The sequence below is a fragment of the Stegodyphus dumicola genome, chromosome 7 (genome assembly GCF_044657685.1).
Source record: "Stegodyphus dumicola isolate Sdum_Otavi_A_Nest chromosome 7, ASM4465768v1".
NCBI classification, from domain to species: domain Eukaryota; kingdom Metazoa; phylum Arthropoda; class Arachnida; order Araneae; family Eresidae; genus Stegodyphus; species Stegodyphus dumicola.
Genome location: NC_140774.1, coordinates 199658614 through 199675653, shown reverse-complemented (window position 1 = coordinate 199675653; position 17040 = coordinate 199658614).

The following is a 17040-nucleotide window of genomic DNA, read 5'->3' as shown; positions in this document are numbered from 1 at the left end:
ACTTACTAAATTATGTGATTCAAATCTTATTTATTGCAACAACTTAAACTATTATGACACTTTGAATTTCACAAGAGGCCCTTGCTTTTACGACTGCATTTATTTGTGGAACACTTCCTTTTGCAAAGACAGCGTGTACATATACTCCTCTCTTTTCGACCTACACCACAGCATATCTGTGATTGTCGATATACACCGGTGAGGGTCCGAATGTAAAAGAATGTAATGCAATATTCAATATTTCATCGACGTATTTGGTGAATGTTGACATTCTCCGGTAAAAGTCGACATTCCCCAATTTCGGTCTTTCGCGGTAACATGGATACCAGTCAACTTCTCTTAACAAAACCTCCACGGGGCATCCCTTCCTTTTCGCGTAATGTTTAAGGACGGAACACGTAATAAGTTAAAAAAAAAAAACCCGCAAGGACAAACTTCTGGACTGGATCGTCACTTGTGATGAAAACTGAATTTACTCCAACAATACAAACCCGTCGGCAGCCTCGCAAAGTGCAATCTGACTAACAAAAAGATCATGATTTGTAACTGGTGGGACTGCCGTGGTATTTCGGTAAAAAGGTAAAAAATCCTCGACAGTAAAAGTGAACAGTGAGATGGTAGTCCGTGTCGACGACGTTGCTATCAAGGAAAAACATCTACCTGGGTTCCGGCGCAAAAATTTAATGTTCCATCAAGATAATGCAAGACCACATGTGTGTGCTTTCTCCGGCTGGACTATGGGCGGACTCGAATGGGTCTTTTGCCCCACCCACCATATAGTCCCGACATCGCACCTTCGGACTTCTACCTTTTCCACATGTGCAGCTACATCTTGCTGGTGATACTTTCCATTCTGCGCAGAACGTCCGAAATGGGGTTGATATGTTTTTGGACTCGCAGCCAACAAGTTTTTGGGCCGAAGGCTACGAAAAACTATCAAAACGTTGGCAGAAAATCATAGATTTGGGTGGTGATTACTACCCGCAAAGGAACTGCTTTCATGTTTTTTTTTTTTTTTTTTTTTTTTTTTTTTAAACTTTATTAAGCATGTTTTTTGGCAGAAAACTTTCATTACAACCAGATATTACAGCTCTGTATTATTTTTAAATAAATTAAATAATGAAGAATTTGCACGCATGTATGTATGTATGTTCGTCGAATAAAGTCATTAAATTTTGAATAACGTTGTCCTCCAACCGAACATGTGCATACGCAAGCCCGAATTTTATATTTTGTAGAACTTTAATGAGTTTATTTTTAACAAACTCAGTGATTTGAAACCGAGCAGTGGCAACACTGTACGGGATAAAATATTTTTGTCTGGAGCGCACGGGACTGTCTATCGGAAATTCTAAAGATATGCTGATTTTAAATGTCTGGTGACTATGCTATTGAATTGAACTTTATGGGGGGCAAGTGTGAAAATCGTGATGTTGAATAAATAAAGTTAACACACAAAACGTTAATAATAAAAAGACAAAAAAAACTTTCGCTAGCCATCTTAGCTAAGAAAACTCGGTTAATCTTTGAATTATGGTAACTTGGCGATTTTTTGGCGAACATTTGGCGATTTGTTTTCCACGAAGTAAAGGCACTTTTTTTTTTTTTTTTTTTTCTCAACATTTCCAACATTTTTTTCCAACAATCTGCTAGCCGAATTACGCTTATGCTAGAACTTTTATGGAACAAAAGTGCTTAATCATGACGAAGATTAGGTGCGAAATTGGGACAAAGTGCAGAATCGCCCACTGCTTGCCGCCTTTTTATGAATTGCACATACACGGTATCATCCATGTACACGTCAACCCATTTTCACTTAAAAAAACATCCCAGAATTGTACAAAAATGGCATTGCGCACACTCTTGACTTTATCCATGTACACTGCTAGTAACCTTTATCGCCTTACCAAAATGTCGCCAAACTACCTGTTACCATATTCCAAAAATTAGCCTAAAACTTATCTGATGAACTGAGGAAAGAGTGAAAAAATATATAAAAAATATATGCCAACATTTAACACTGCATCCGTTATTCTAAATTTTGTTAAATTAAATAAAAATTTTGTGACTTTGCTGTTTAATTGTATATGACATAATTGTAAAGAAAATGATGCTTAATTATGAAGCTAAAGAGGCAAAACAAATGAATTAGCAGCAATAAAAAAGGAGAAATACCTTATAGATGTGTAAAGTACATACGAGAATGGAACATTAACACGATCGAATGTTTTTCATCGGCACGAAGGATTTCGTGACGGACGCGATACATACAAGTATTGTATACTGAAGGAGTAAGTTTGTTTTTCTCTTCAGCTTTCCATTTCGTGCAAAGTTTCATATAAAATTTAGTAAAAGCAATGTATATACGAAGACACATTAAACATTTTAATGATTATATAAGTACTCTTGCCGCAATAGCTCTCGTTAATGCTTATTCATTCATTTCACTCTTTCTTCATCAAAGCGAGTTGCCATCATTCAAGAAATGTGAATCGTTAACAGCTGAAGAGTGACGGTTTCGATGAATTTGCAAGTCAGTGTCTGGCTTTCCATCAATGACAGCCATTTTCTTCAGAGTTTGTTTGCGCAGTATAAAAATTAGAAATCTCTACATATAATAAAAGAAAGAGTCTCTGTGTGTGTGTCTTTCATTTGCCCTGCGCGTAAGCTAATAGACCCACGGCTACGAAATTGGGTACATAGGTGCATCTAGACAACAGCCAGTGCACCTCGAAGCGATTTTTTCGAAATTCGAATTCGAATTCTTTTTATTTTATGTTTTGTGACGAAATCGCGTCATTTTGAGACATAATGGGCTATAGGAAAGCGAGATTTTATTCTACACACTCCATTTTCACATAGTCATGAAATGTAGGCACTTATCTATTTTACGAACTTAAAATAAATTTCGTGTTTCAATAAATCGATTGAATACGAATTTATTTAACAAAGGGAGCTTAACACCTTCTCAACGGGATTTTTTCTAAAAAAGTTTATTTTTTAAAATGTACAGTTTATTTTTCTTTGATTTTTGGACACGTTAAACTTTCATCCTTGCGACTGCTTTTACAAAAAGAATTTTGGAAAAATGATAATATTTTATATTTTTAACAAATTTTTTAAATGAAGCTTCCGAGTACACTTCTCACATCTCACATCTTTAATAATATGATTTTGGAAACAATTTCCTTTCTTATTGCTGTTGATAGATTTTTGATGAAATCGCATCATTTTGAATAGTTTCATTTTTTTAGAAATATGGGTTTGGCAACAATTTTTCACCGTATTTCTTATGTCACTCTTTTTAAGAGATTGGAATATTTCATTATCATTTATATATATATATAATACATTTTTATTCTGCAGAGTAAAATTCTGCGCGGAATTTTATATTTTTTGACTTGCTTTCATGTTATATTTTGCTTATTTCACTGTTTGTAAGATATTGAAAAGTTTTGCATGATTATTTTCGTTCAACGGAAAGTTGGTTAATTTTTATTGGGATAATTAATATTTCCATTAAGAGATATAGCTCATTTCATTGTAATTTTTTTCTCTTGAAGATATAAGATAAAATATCATTAATTATACTTTGCTTTTCAGAATTTTTTGTGTTTTTTATTCTTTTATGTTATTTATTGCTCATTTCACTGTTTTTAAGATATTGAAAAGTTTTGAATGATTTTTTAAGATTTTGCAAAGGGAAGTTGGTTAATTTATTAATTAGGATAATTAATATTTGTATTAAGGGATATTGTTTATTTCATTGTAATTTTGTTATACGTAATAACTTTTTTTTTATGAAGTTGTTCTGCAGAGTAAAATTCTACGCAGATTTTAAATATAACGTTTGGTGTTCCCTTCAGCCATTTTCCCAGTACATTTAAAAGCCAGACGAAGTCTGGCAGCGAAGCTGCTAGTACAATAATAAAAGAGAATTGAAAATTTTCAGATTTTATATCACGCCCAACGGTGCGTTTTTTTAACGGTTTGTGTGTTACATTTATTAATTAAATATCACGTTCTTCGCATTTAAACCATACAAGTCAGTTCAACAGCAATATCGCAAAATAATTTAAAATGAGCATAACTGTAGAATTTCCGATACACAGTCTCGCGCGCTGGAGATAAAAGTGCTTTTTCTGTACAGCGTTGCCATTGGTCGCTTTGAAATCTTTGAGTTTGTTGATCAAAAACTCGTTAAACGTTTACAAAATATGAAATCGATAATAAAACAAATTCCAAATTTCAAATTTGGGCTTCCCAGATGCCCATATTGGCTAGCAGAATTATGTCATTCATAATTGGATGGCTCTAACTACCGTTGTTTTATCACACTGCGAGAAACATACATACATTTATGGAAATTCTTCATTATTTAATTTATTTAAATATAACACAGGGTTCTAATATGGGGTGGCAACAATTTGAAAAGTGAACCGACATTTGTAGTGAATCAGCGCAAAATGCCTGAATGATATTAATAGTCCTTCTGGGCTGACGCCGTTTGGGCTAATAACATTAAACTCAGCATATTAGAAAGCAATTATTTAAACGATATTCAAATGCAATATGCAATTCGTTACCAAAGTATAGAAGTATTAAAATTCTTTAATATACTGCGAGGCCGAGAAACTAAAACCAACTGAAATTTAAAGTGACAGAACAAGAAAAGTCGAATAACTCAACATGTTCGGGACGTTTTTACTTCTTTGTAAGAGGTAAAAAGGAAGTATTGTAATCGGGAAAAGCTTCAGGCAGCCTATTTCAACGAAAATATCCACTTTGACCGCTTTCGAATGCAATTTAACGATGTTTTTGCGTGATATCTGTACGTAAGGACAGAATATCCAAAAAAACTAAAAAACTGCTTTAAAATGAATTCTCAAGAGAATTTTTCGTGGCGTCTGTACGAACGTATGTACGTACGTGCGTACGTACGTATCTCGCATAACTCAAAAACGAGTAGCCTCAGAACGTTGAAATTTTGTATATAAGACTACTATAACATGTAGATGTGCACCTCGTATTTTGGTTTCAATCGGCCGCGCCAAACGTATATAAATATATTTACCCGGCTCAGTGATCTCAGTTTCTTTACTCTTATATGTTTGTAAATTGTACATTTTTTGCTTTAAAAATGATTGAATTATGTTGTTTTTATCTTCCGGTTAAGGGTTTTATGCCTTTAGTAAATCTGTGTGCAATATTTTTAGAATTATCAGCAATTTTAAAGTTGTTTAATTACCGCTAAGCCTGTTTATAATGGCGGCCATTGATGTTTACATTTGAAACAGGAGACTAGTAGATTTGTTGCCAATCTAGAGAAACTTAAGCTTCGCAACAACAAAGATAACGCATTCATTTATTATTGCCAATTAAATCATGCTTAATCCTTTCTTGAATTTTTTCGAGGGAATAAGCGTTTAAGATTTACTTCGTAATTTTTAATAGAGATATTTTGAGTTTTTATGTATTTTTGCCTTGTCGCGAAGTGAGAACTGAATTAATTGAATGAGAAATATTCAATCTTCTGTGAAAAACTGTTTCTTTTTTGGTCTTGTTTGTTTAATTTCTTTTAAACATAGTTCTAGCTTTATTATAGTATTTGAATAGAACATGCGGCAACGATTAGATAATTCTTTAAATGATATAAATTTTGTGCATTCTGAGTTATAATATGAAGGAAATATAATAGTGTTAAGTATACCTAGCTCCAGAGTGTCGCTATGGTAAACAAAGTGAATTTTAAAGAATGCATTTATTCTATTGTGGTTTATGCGCTGTCGGCGAAGTAGGTTTAATTCAATCTAATAAGTTTAAATAAAATGCAAGAAAAAATGCGTATAATTTAATATTCCGTACAAGGAAGTTATGTGGTGTACACATCAGATTTTTTTAATTCCGAATTATGAAGTGTACCAAATTATTGAATTTTGTAATGGTTAGAAGCGATTTACAAAAATGAAAAATTTTAAACAGAGCTGTACATGTATTAATCCTTCAAATGCATTTAACGATTATATAATCCCGCTAGAAAACGAATTATGCGCATAACTTGGAATTAGCATTTGTAGAGACATTAGGATTTTTCTTGCTGAGAGACGTGAAAAAAGAGCAATGCCCTCGCCGGGACTCGAATCACGGACCTCTCGAATGCGCGCCGAGTGTGCTGGCCATTACACCACAAAGACATGCTAAGACGGTGGGAGAAATACCCTATAGAGTCCATTAGGCTATTATGTTTTTGGAAGCAGAAGTACATGGAAAATGAGCAATGACCTCGCTGGGACTTGAACCTGGATTTCTCGAATATGCGGCCGAGTGTGCTGAGCGTTACGCCAAGAAAGCATGCAGAAAGGAGGCAGAAAATACCTTACAATCCTTAATAAATTTATGTTTTATAATTTACTGCATTTTTATTGCATGAAGAATTTTTAGACAAAATACGAATGTTTATCTTCGTTATAAACTCAACATTCATGATTTTTCATAAACGTCAGTGATTATGCCGTACTCCACACAAGCAGTGGATGTTCTAACCAGATGAGTGTTCTAAACAGTGGACTGTAAATAGAAAGACCTTCATAGTGGCTGATAAGAGGACGATTTTGCTTTTTTCACCTCGCGGTAAGAATTAAAGGAAGCGCTGTAATCGCGAAAGATTTCGGGTATCATATTTCAACGAAAATATCCATTTTGACAGCTCCCCAATCCGCTTGAAGCTTGTTTTAGTGTGACATCTGTACGTACGAACAGAATAAAGGACTCTGAAACGGATTGTAAAATGGAGTCAAAAGAAATTTTCTTTCGTGATGTCTGTACATAAGTAAGTATGTATCTACCATAACTCAAAACATCTGCAAAATGGAGCCTCAGAACGCTGACATTTTTATATGGGACTGCTATAACAGGTAGCTGTGCAACTCCCCCTTTGGTTGCAATCGGCTGCACCTAACGTACATATATATATATATATCCAGTTCTCAATATGTATACATTGAAGTGACAAAAGTCATGGGATTTCTCCTAATATTTTGTCGGTCTTCCTTTTGCCCGGCGAAGTGCAGCAACTCAACGTGGCATAGACTCAACAAGTTGCTGGAATCCCCTGCAGGAATATTGAGCCATGCTGCCTATATAGACGTACATAATTGTGAAAGTGTTGACGGTTTTGGGCACGAACTTACCTCTCGATGATATCCCATAAATGTTCGATGGGATTCATGTCGGGCGATCTAGGTGGCCAGATCATTCGCTGGAATTGTCCAGAATGTTCTTCTAACCAATCGCGAACAATTGTGGCCCGGTGACGTGGCGCATTGTCATCCATAAAAATCCCATCGTTGTTTGAGTACGTGAAGTCCATGAATGGCTGTAAGTGATCTCCAAGTAGCTGAAGGTGTCCATTTTCAGTCAATGATCGGTTCAGTTGCACCATAGGACCGAGTCCATGCCATGTAAAAACAGCCCAGACGATTATGGAACCACCACCAGCTTGAACAGTGCCTTGTTGACAACTTGGGTCCATGGATTCGTGGAGTCTGCGCCACACTCGAACCCTACCATCAGCTCTTACCAACTGAAATCGTGACTCATCTGGCCAAGCCACGGTTTTCCATTCGTTTAGGGACCAACCGATATGCTCACGAGCCCACAAGACTCGTTGCAGGCGATGTCGTGCTGTCAGTAAAGGCACTCGAGTCGGTCTTCTGCTGGCATAGCCCAAGGAAGACAAATTTCGCCGCACTGTCCTATCGGACACGTCCCTCGTACGTCCCACATTGATTTCTGCGGTTATTTGACGCAGTGTTGCTTGTCTGTGAACATTGACAACTCTACGCAGACGTCGCTGGTCTCGGTCGTTAAGTGCAGATGGTCGGCCACTGCGCTATCCATGGTGGGATGTTATGCCTGAAATTAGATACTCTCGGCACACTCTTGACACTGTGGATCTCGGAATGTTGAATTCCCTAACGATATCCGAAATGGAATGACCCATGCGTCTAGCTCCAACTACCATTCCGCGTTCAAAGTCTGTTAATTCTCGTCGTGCCACCATAATCACGTCAAAGCCTCTTCACATGAATAACTTGAACACAAATGAAAGCCCTGCCAAAGCACTTCGCATTTATACATTTTCTACGCGATACTACAGCCATCTGTATATTTGCATATTGCTATCCCATGACTTTTGTCACTTCAGTGTATGTAAAACCATCCACCGCGGAGAGATCCTTTTTTTTTTAATTCTTATATTTTGATAAATTGCTCATTTTTTGCTATAAAAGTGGTTGAATTGTGATGTTCTTATGTTCTGGTTTAGGTTTTTATGCCTTTGGTTAATCTGCATGTGATAGTTGTAGAATCAGCAATTTAAATGTCTTTAAGCCTAACGAGGCTGCAGTTTGTTTACATTAGAATGTTTTAGTAGAATGGTGAATTAAGTCGGCTTGTGCACCAGCTTCAGTGTTCATGGACTTTACCGCTCGGAAGCTGGTGGGTCAAAAATATAACATTAATAAAACGTTTTACATCACTTGAATTATTGAATTAGTTACTGCAAGACAATTTAGGAAATACGTTGACTTCAAGTTGCAGAGTATCTGAGTTTCAGAAAAGTCTAAAGCTTTGGAAAAATTATCTTGCGAAAAGGTACATTGAAGCACGAGCTGATTGTGAATAAAAGATGTTTTTAATACTATACTACCATAAGCTTCAACATAGAAGTAAACTTTCCCACTCCGATTATAGCAAAAAATTGGGCACCAGTTTCATAATTTTTGGTTCTGTTACGCATATTTAAAAGGAAAGTTGTACTAAGTGTATGCTGATGTCAAAGATACTACGGATCAAAAACTTTCTTTTCCGACCAAAGGGCTTTAGCCGAGAAGGTCTATTAATTTCGTTTTGGCGTTTCACTATAAACGGCATTTCACTTTTCAAATTGTTACCACCAAATGTTACAGCCCTGCATTATACTTAAAGAAATTAGTTAATGAAGAATCTGCATGAATGTATGTAGGTTTCTTGCACTGTGGATAAACAACGGTACCTAGAGACATCGAATTTTGGATAACATAGTCCTCCATTCGAATATGGGCATCTGGAAGCCGATATTGGAAATCTGTTTTATGATCGGTTAATCGGTTTCATATGTTGTAAAACTTTAAAGAATTTTTGATTAACAGACTCAACGATTTCAAAGCGAGCAATTGCAACATTGTGTAGGGTTTACATTTATTTTAACTAACATTTATTAGTCCAAAGGGATTTGAATCCCGAAGGACTATTAGTTTCGTTTTGGCATTTTGCGTCAGACTCATAAATGTCGGTTCACTTTTCAAACTGTTGCCACAAAATGTTAGAGTCCTGCATTATATTTGAAGAAATTAAATAATGAAAAATCTGCATAAATGTATGTATATTTCTCGTATTGTGATAAAACAACGGTACATAGAGTCATCGAATTTTGAATAACGTAATCCTCCAACGAATATGAGCATGTGGAAGACCCAATTTGAAATTTGAAATTTGTTTTATGATCGATTTCCTATTTTTTAAAACTTTGACGAATTTTTGATTAACAAACTCAAGGATTTCAAAGCGAGCAATGGCAACGTTGTGCAGAAAAAACATTTTTATCTCCAGCGCGTGAGTCTCTGTATCGGAAATTCTAAAGATATGCTCGTTTTAAAACTATTTTGCGATATTGCTGTTGCACTGGATCTTATGGTTTAAGTGCGAGGAACATGATATTTAATAAAGAAAGGTAACACACAAAATGTTAAAAAACGCCCCTTTGGACGTAATTTAAAATCTGAAACATTTTTTTTTTTTTTTTTAAAGTTTAAACTATGTTTCCTGTCAAGCCTTACTTTCCCCTGGAATTGCCAATGCCAGAGTATGTAAATTTTAGTAGAACGCGCAAGGATTCAAATTATCAGCGGAAGTAATCTGAGTTAAATAGAAGGGAAACGAGTTCGAAAGTGTGCTTTCTTGGTTCACGAGCGTGGAGGTGGCTAGTTAGAAATTGAAGAACCACGCGTTTCGGCCTGTGTGCTTGCCTCAGTAGATAGTTAAATCTTTCAACGCAATATTCAGAAGTTTACTGAATTGTCAGGGGTATCTTAGAACGCGGTTAGGTTAGTTACGTTTAGAGAGCCTCGTAGTTAGTCACTTGTTATTATTCTTTTTTTTTAGTTTTGGTATTTTTATTTTACCGCCGGGTCGGCGTAGTTTGTGAGCGTCAAGAGCATGCATCTGTAATTTCTAAAGTTGAATAGAAAGGGATTTAAACCCTTCTCAAGACTTTGTATACTTTCCAGTTCATAGCAGTCACCACTATTGTTGCGTGCAGGTTGGAAGCGCACAACATTACAACTGTACGAAAAAAAAAATTATCTGCGGCGCGCGAGACTGTGCATTGGAAATTCTAAAGATAGGCTCATTTTGAAATTACTGTGCAATATTTGGTGTTGAACTGAATTTTATGGTTTAAGTATGAAGAACATTATATTTAATAAATAAAAGTAACACACAAACGCCCTTTTGGGAGTAATCTAAAATCTGAAAAAGCCTTCAGATTTTCTTTTGTTTTGTTTGTTTGTTTGTTTCTTCTTCTTTTTCTTTTTTTTCCCCTACGGAAAAGGAGTATACTTCCTCATGGACGACAATGTATTAAGGTATCAAAAACGTTCGAAAAGTAAGGAACTTTTATTCTCCACATTAAGACAAATTGCGAATAATGAAGTCCATATTTGAATTTTTAAATGAGAATCTTCGAAAAGATTAAACAATCTTTTATGAATGCACCTGTTTTATACGAATGCCTTATATTAATCTAAAACATTCTTTTTATTGCTATCGTTACATAACATTAAGAAGTATTCGCATCTCATTTGCAAGAGAATTCGTTCCTACTCCGGCATTAAACTGTTACCTTCCACCAGCACCCCAAGCAATTTCGTCATAGCGATTCTCTTTTTATTTATTTATGTGTTCCACCGTTATTATCCACGCCGTGTGCACCGTGGGAAAATTAAGAGACGTGCAGCCCGATATATTACTCTTATGCTGAAAGTGAATTCGCTGTCATGCGAAACTAAACATCTTATTTGTAAGCAGAATGCCATCGAGACATCACTTAAACACCGCTATGACATAAAAAAGAAAGAAAAGGAACGAAAGAGAAAAAGTGAGCTACGAAAATTTGCAAGCGCATAAGAAAATAAGGAGAAAACCGGAAAAAAAAAAAAAAAAAAAAAACTTAAGATGTGCCTTCGGGGGTAAGAAGCACTCAAGGATTTCTTCTGCGCTTTCTTTCTCCTTTCTACTGCTGTTATCTCCGTCCTTTCAACGTAAACACGCATAGGATTCATGTTAACGTTTTTCGTCTTTGTGTTTATTTTAAGGTATTTAAGACATTTTCTACTTAAAAAATTCGTTTTCGATCGATTCTTAATTACACTTGGATTCCATTAAGAACTTGTACTAAAACGTTCCGAGATATCGAACTCTTTCTGCATTCTAATTTGTAATTTACAGTTTTGGCAAGATGACATTCCCTGTGCAGGATGGTAAAGACTGTTAATTACGCGGTGGGCCAAATAAGACCAACTAATATTAAACATGGATAACTCTTGCAACAATCCTTTATTTTGATTAATTTTTTACACATTAAATATATTTTATGGAAATTATGTATGAAATATGACATCAGACAAAATGTCCATCATTTTTTTCGATACAGAGATCGGCTCTTTTTAACGCATTTTCCATTACACCATGTAATGTTTCTGGCTGAAGGCTCAGTATTTCGTCTCGAATATTGCACCATGTAATGTTTCTGGCTGAAGGCTCAGTATGTCGTCTCGAACATTGCACCATGTAATGTTTCTGGCTGAAGGCTCAGTATGTCGTCTCGAATATTGCACCATGTAATGTTTCTGTCTGAAGGGTCAGTATTTCGTCTCGAACATTGCACCAGGTAATGTTTATGGCTGAAGGCTCAGTCTGCTTCGTCTCAAATAATCTGCTTCAGCTGTCTAATAGTCTCTAGTTAATTAACATAATCTTTGTCTTTTAAATATCCCCATAAAAAAAGGATTCTGCTCCGCCATTGGCCGCAAAAGGATTTCAATAAATTCTGTAAGAAGCTCCGAAAATCGTTTCCGGAGTTCCATCCTCATTCTCGAAGAAATATGCGCCGATAACTCTAATTGGCCATAACAGCGCACCAAACAGTACACTGGAATTAAAATATTGCCAAAATTTACGCATCGTCATAACAATTGATCCTTAACAAAAATAGAAAACTCGATAATTTTAACGCTTTGTTTTGTACTGTATTGGTTCCATAATAAATTTCCAAGAATTCAATTATAACCTATAAAAAGAAAAAATATTTATATCAAAAAATAAAAAAGTTATTTGTGTTTAACATTGGTAAGTCTTATTTGGCCCACCCTCGCGTGCACGGCAGATTAGTAAAGATGCAGAGTATCGTTTGATATTTTCTGGCACAATGTTCTCAGTCTGGGCACATCCAAAAAATTCCGTCCGCACACGCAGATAAATTGAACGGAAAAGGCTTTTATAAGTTACAATAGATTACTTTTAACATTCTTTCTGTATACCAGATGTCAGCACAACACACACCAGGCCATGCATTTTAGCCATGTATAGTTTTTACAGACCCTCATTTTTCATTTTTCAAAGAAATCTTTCAGATTTTTTGTTAAGATATAAAAGAAATTTCGATGTCATTTTCTTGGATGTAGACTGATCCCTTTATTCTATCTTAGTTTTAAGTTTTTACCTTCAAATCTTTCCGAAAATCGAAAGACGAACATCTGGTGTGCCCAGTGTGGGATCACTGAAACACCAGGACCAGACCGAAAACTGTATCTTTGTTTCAATGCAATGTTTTCTTCGGTGAGTTCATCCACAAGAGAAAGGTGGGTTCACATCTGTGTTTCTTTTCCTTTTTCTTTCTTTCTTTTTTCGTTTTTCTTTTTTTTTTCTTTCTTTCTTTTTTTTTTTAAAGGAAGATTGTTATCAACTAAGAAATTGTTGGGGATATTTTTCTGAAGGTCAGGGGTAATTTTAACGGTTAGCTCTATAGCTTTTTTTCCACTAGAACAGTTCTCATTTTTTTTTCTTTCGTTTCCGTTGAGGGAAGTTTTGTTAGTTTTGTGTTGTAGATGTTTATGTTTATTTAATTTTATTTTATAGTTTTTATTTTCTTAACTGTATATATAATATTAGTTTATTTTTTTATTTTTAATTATTTTGCAAATGGATCGGAGAGGGCTGACCATTTCTGAAGCGCTGAAAATGCTAAACTGATTGCTTTCAGGTAGTGAATCCGATACGGATCCCTGTACATGTGCAAAACGCGCATTGGATTGTTCTTTTTCAAAGGTGGTATCACTTGCTTCAAAAAGACCACCGTGAAAAAAATCAGGCGAAAGTTTTAATATGAAATATAAATGATGTAAATATCATGTAGCCAAGTTACCTTTGTTTCATCCATCATATAACCAAGAGCTTTTGTTCGGGGAGGTTAGAGTATCATGCCTCCCCATGCTGCACCGTAGGGAATGCTAAATTGCTACAGTAATCAAAATCTAGTGTTTTTTAATCGTAAGCAAAAGCTTTTAATCTATTACACCCTTTCGACTCTTTTCCGACACTCACTTCAGCACTCTTTTCAAAGCTCTATTCATTCATTGAGCCCGCTTCGGGCACACCCGCAGAATTAAAATGGCAAGTGCTATCTTTACAAAATTTTACCTGTGTACTTCTCTAGCCATAATTAAACTGCCTACCATTTTTTTTTTGTTGAAATTTCAAATTTAAGGAAAATTCCTGGCGAAAAGGGCTCATTTTCTAACCCGTTATTTTAAGCACCTTTCTTTTCAATTCTCGTTACATTTCTCTGCTAGAATGTAATTTTCCAGCACGCGCAATACTCAAATTAAGTAGAAGGAAGTATTTAAAGGAAGGTTTTTGGAAGGTGAAATCGAAGCGTGTTCTGCCTGCCTGAAGACCACGTAGCTAACTTCGATTCTCTAGCGATTAGAATAGTCGAGTTATGCTTCTCGTTAGGTTTATTTAAGCCAAATTCGAGTCAGAGCTCTTGCGCGATAGGTAAACTCTTAAGCCGTTTAGGCTATACTTAACTTCATCAATTTTTAATTTATTCATTAGCTTTCGAGTTAATCCAAAAGCACTGAATTTTATAAGCATCGAGTTGGTGGCGACTGTTAAACGTTTTCTGAGTTAATAAAGGGTTTTTTACACCCTTCTCCTGACTTGTAGCACTTTAAAAGACTTGATGATAATTCCCCAACAATCTTCAGCGTAGCGAATATTCTATGATAGCTAAGAATACACGACAAAGGGAAGTTGAGTAACATGCTTTATGTCTTAAAAGTTATAATTGGAAAACGAAATCATGTTAACACGTGACGTATTGACATGCCCGGCCTAGGTTTGCTGTAGCCCGGTGCAAATTCTACTTGTCTTGAACTCTGTCTCTTGGTGCCTGTCGAATATAATCTTCGTAATCCCACCAAATTGACAGCATGGTCTTTTTCTGATGCAATTTAGCTTTCAATATGATTTGTGCTGACTCATCACGCTTGGACACGATCTTCCTCGATTCATGTTAAGTTTTTAATTGTCCGGCGCTTTATTTAATAGGTAGGTTACGGAGGACGGGAACGCCTGGTGTCTCCTAGAGGTAAACAGGCATATGTTCTACGCCCTCCTGTATCTACAGCAATCCACGAGGCTGCACCGGGAGTTTATTGAAGTTGTCAAAGGGAAGTACATGACCTTACAAGGACATTAGTAGGATCGTGTTACAGATTTGAAAAGGCAAGCTGTGGTGTTACAGATGGTAAGTAGCTTTATTAAGTAGCTTTATTTAATAGCTAATAAATGTAGCCTTGCGCTATTACAAAAGTAAACCCTCTGAGAAGGCGTTCGTCCCAAGAACAAACCAAGCGGAGTAATGCCAGCTCAGAGGAAAATTTGAGAGAACCTGGCCGACCGGACATTTGTAACTTAGACTGAGGTAACGATTGTTTCTTAAGTACCGTAGACGTCTTGCATGGTGATGCTGCGTACAATTCGCTGATGTATATTCCTTACAATAAAAATGCGCTGCCTAGAAGGCGAAGTTACATTACTGCACTTACATTGCATTTAAATTATGCAGATGATAAAATAGTACAGAATACGATACATTACATTACATGAGGATACAATACATTGATTAGTGTGCAGTTTACATTTCATTTAAAATATGCAGATGAGAAACAATACAGTAAATAATATAATAAATTACATTGCTTGAGTTTACCGTACGGTATACGATACATTAATATCGGATGCACTGTGTGAGATTACTTAGAATATATTATTTAGAAATGACATGAGTATTTACGAGAAAGGGCAATATCGAGATAGCGTCTGTATATACATGGGTATATACAGACAGAATACATAATGATCAAATTAGAAAACATAGTAGGATACTGGATACCTTTGCGGATTAGAAGACGGACTAAAATAGAATAGAATTTTACAGGTACTTTATGCAGATTAAATGCTAAGTCGATGAAATTCTATTTTTTATTTCAATGCAAATTTATAGCATCTTGATGAGTTTTGTGTGTGTTGCTGGGTGCTTCACGAGATGAAGGGTCCATTCCTTCCAGTAACGCTCTGAGGGTCGTTTTAGGTGGTGACATCTAGTTAACGGGCAGTCGAAGGCATAGTGGTCCGGTGAACCCACCGCCCCTAGTCACATGGTTCGCTGTCCACAAATTCAAATCTATGTAAGTAGGTCTTGGCTATTACAAGGGCCGGAAGTAGTAGCCTTAGCCTGGGTACATTTATTAGGCCAGGGTACATGTGGCCTGCCCTTGTAGCCTTGCACCACAACAAGGGCCGGAAGTGGTGAAAGCATTATGGAAGCAGCTAACAGGTGGCCTAACCTTGTAGCCTGGCTACATGTGGCCTGCTCTTCTAGCCTTGCACCACTACAAGGGCCGGAAGTGGTGAAAGCATTATGGAAGCAGATAACAGGTGGCCTAACCTTGTAGCCTGGCTACATGTGGCCTGCCTTTGTAGCCTTGCACCACAACAAGGGCTGGAAGTGGTGAAAGCATTATGGAAGCAGATAACAGGTGGCCTAACCTTGTAGCCTGGCTACATGTGGCCTGCCTTTGTAGCCTTTCGCCACTACAAGGGCCGGAAGTGGTGACCATTTCATTATGGAAGCACCTAACCGGTGGCCTAACCTTGTAGCCTTTCGCCACTACGAGGGCCGGAAATGGTGGTCATTTCGTTATAGGAGCACGTAATAGATGGCCACCGTTGTCTCCGATGAAAGGACAAGCAGTCACAACCATGCCTTCTTCGCGATTTGAACCCGGGTCAATCGCTACGGCAATCAGGTTCACTAACCACTACACCGGCTGGATCGTGTTCATGTTATTGCAGATGATCTGTTTTTCATCACCATCGTTTCGAGAAAGGGTCGACTGCATTACGTTCGAAATGCGCATCGCAAATATTGACTCGCTGTGTAAAGTGAATTTCTTTTAGTTCATGCGGAACCCAAATATTGGAGTTTCTTAACGAGTTCTTATGTGATTTTTCAATTGTTATGTGTGACACATTTAACCCTTTTGCAAACTCTCTCACAGTTATATGACGATTCGATTCAATTATGGCTTTAATTTTATGGTCAAATTTTACATGAACATTTAATGATATGTAAATTTTAAAATTAGTTAACATCATTACATACTACTTATGGTTCAATTATAGCTTTAAATTTATGGAAAATTTTATCTGAACATTTAATGATACGTGAATTTTAAAATTAGTTAACATAAATACGTACTACTTATGATTCAATTATGGCTTTAATTTTATGGTCAAATTTTATCTGAAAACTTAATGATACGTAAATTTTAAAATTAGTTAACGTAAATACGTACTACTTATGACTCAATTATA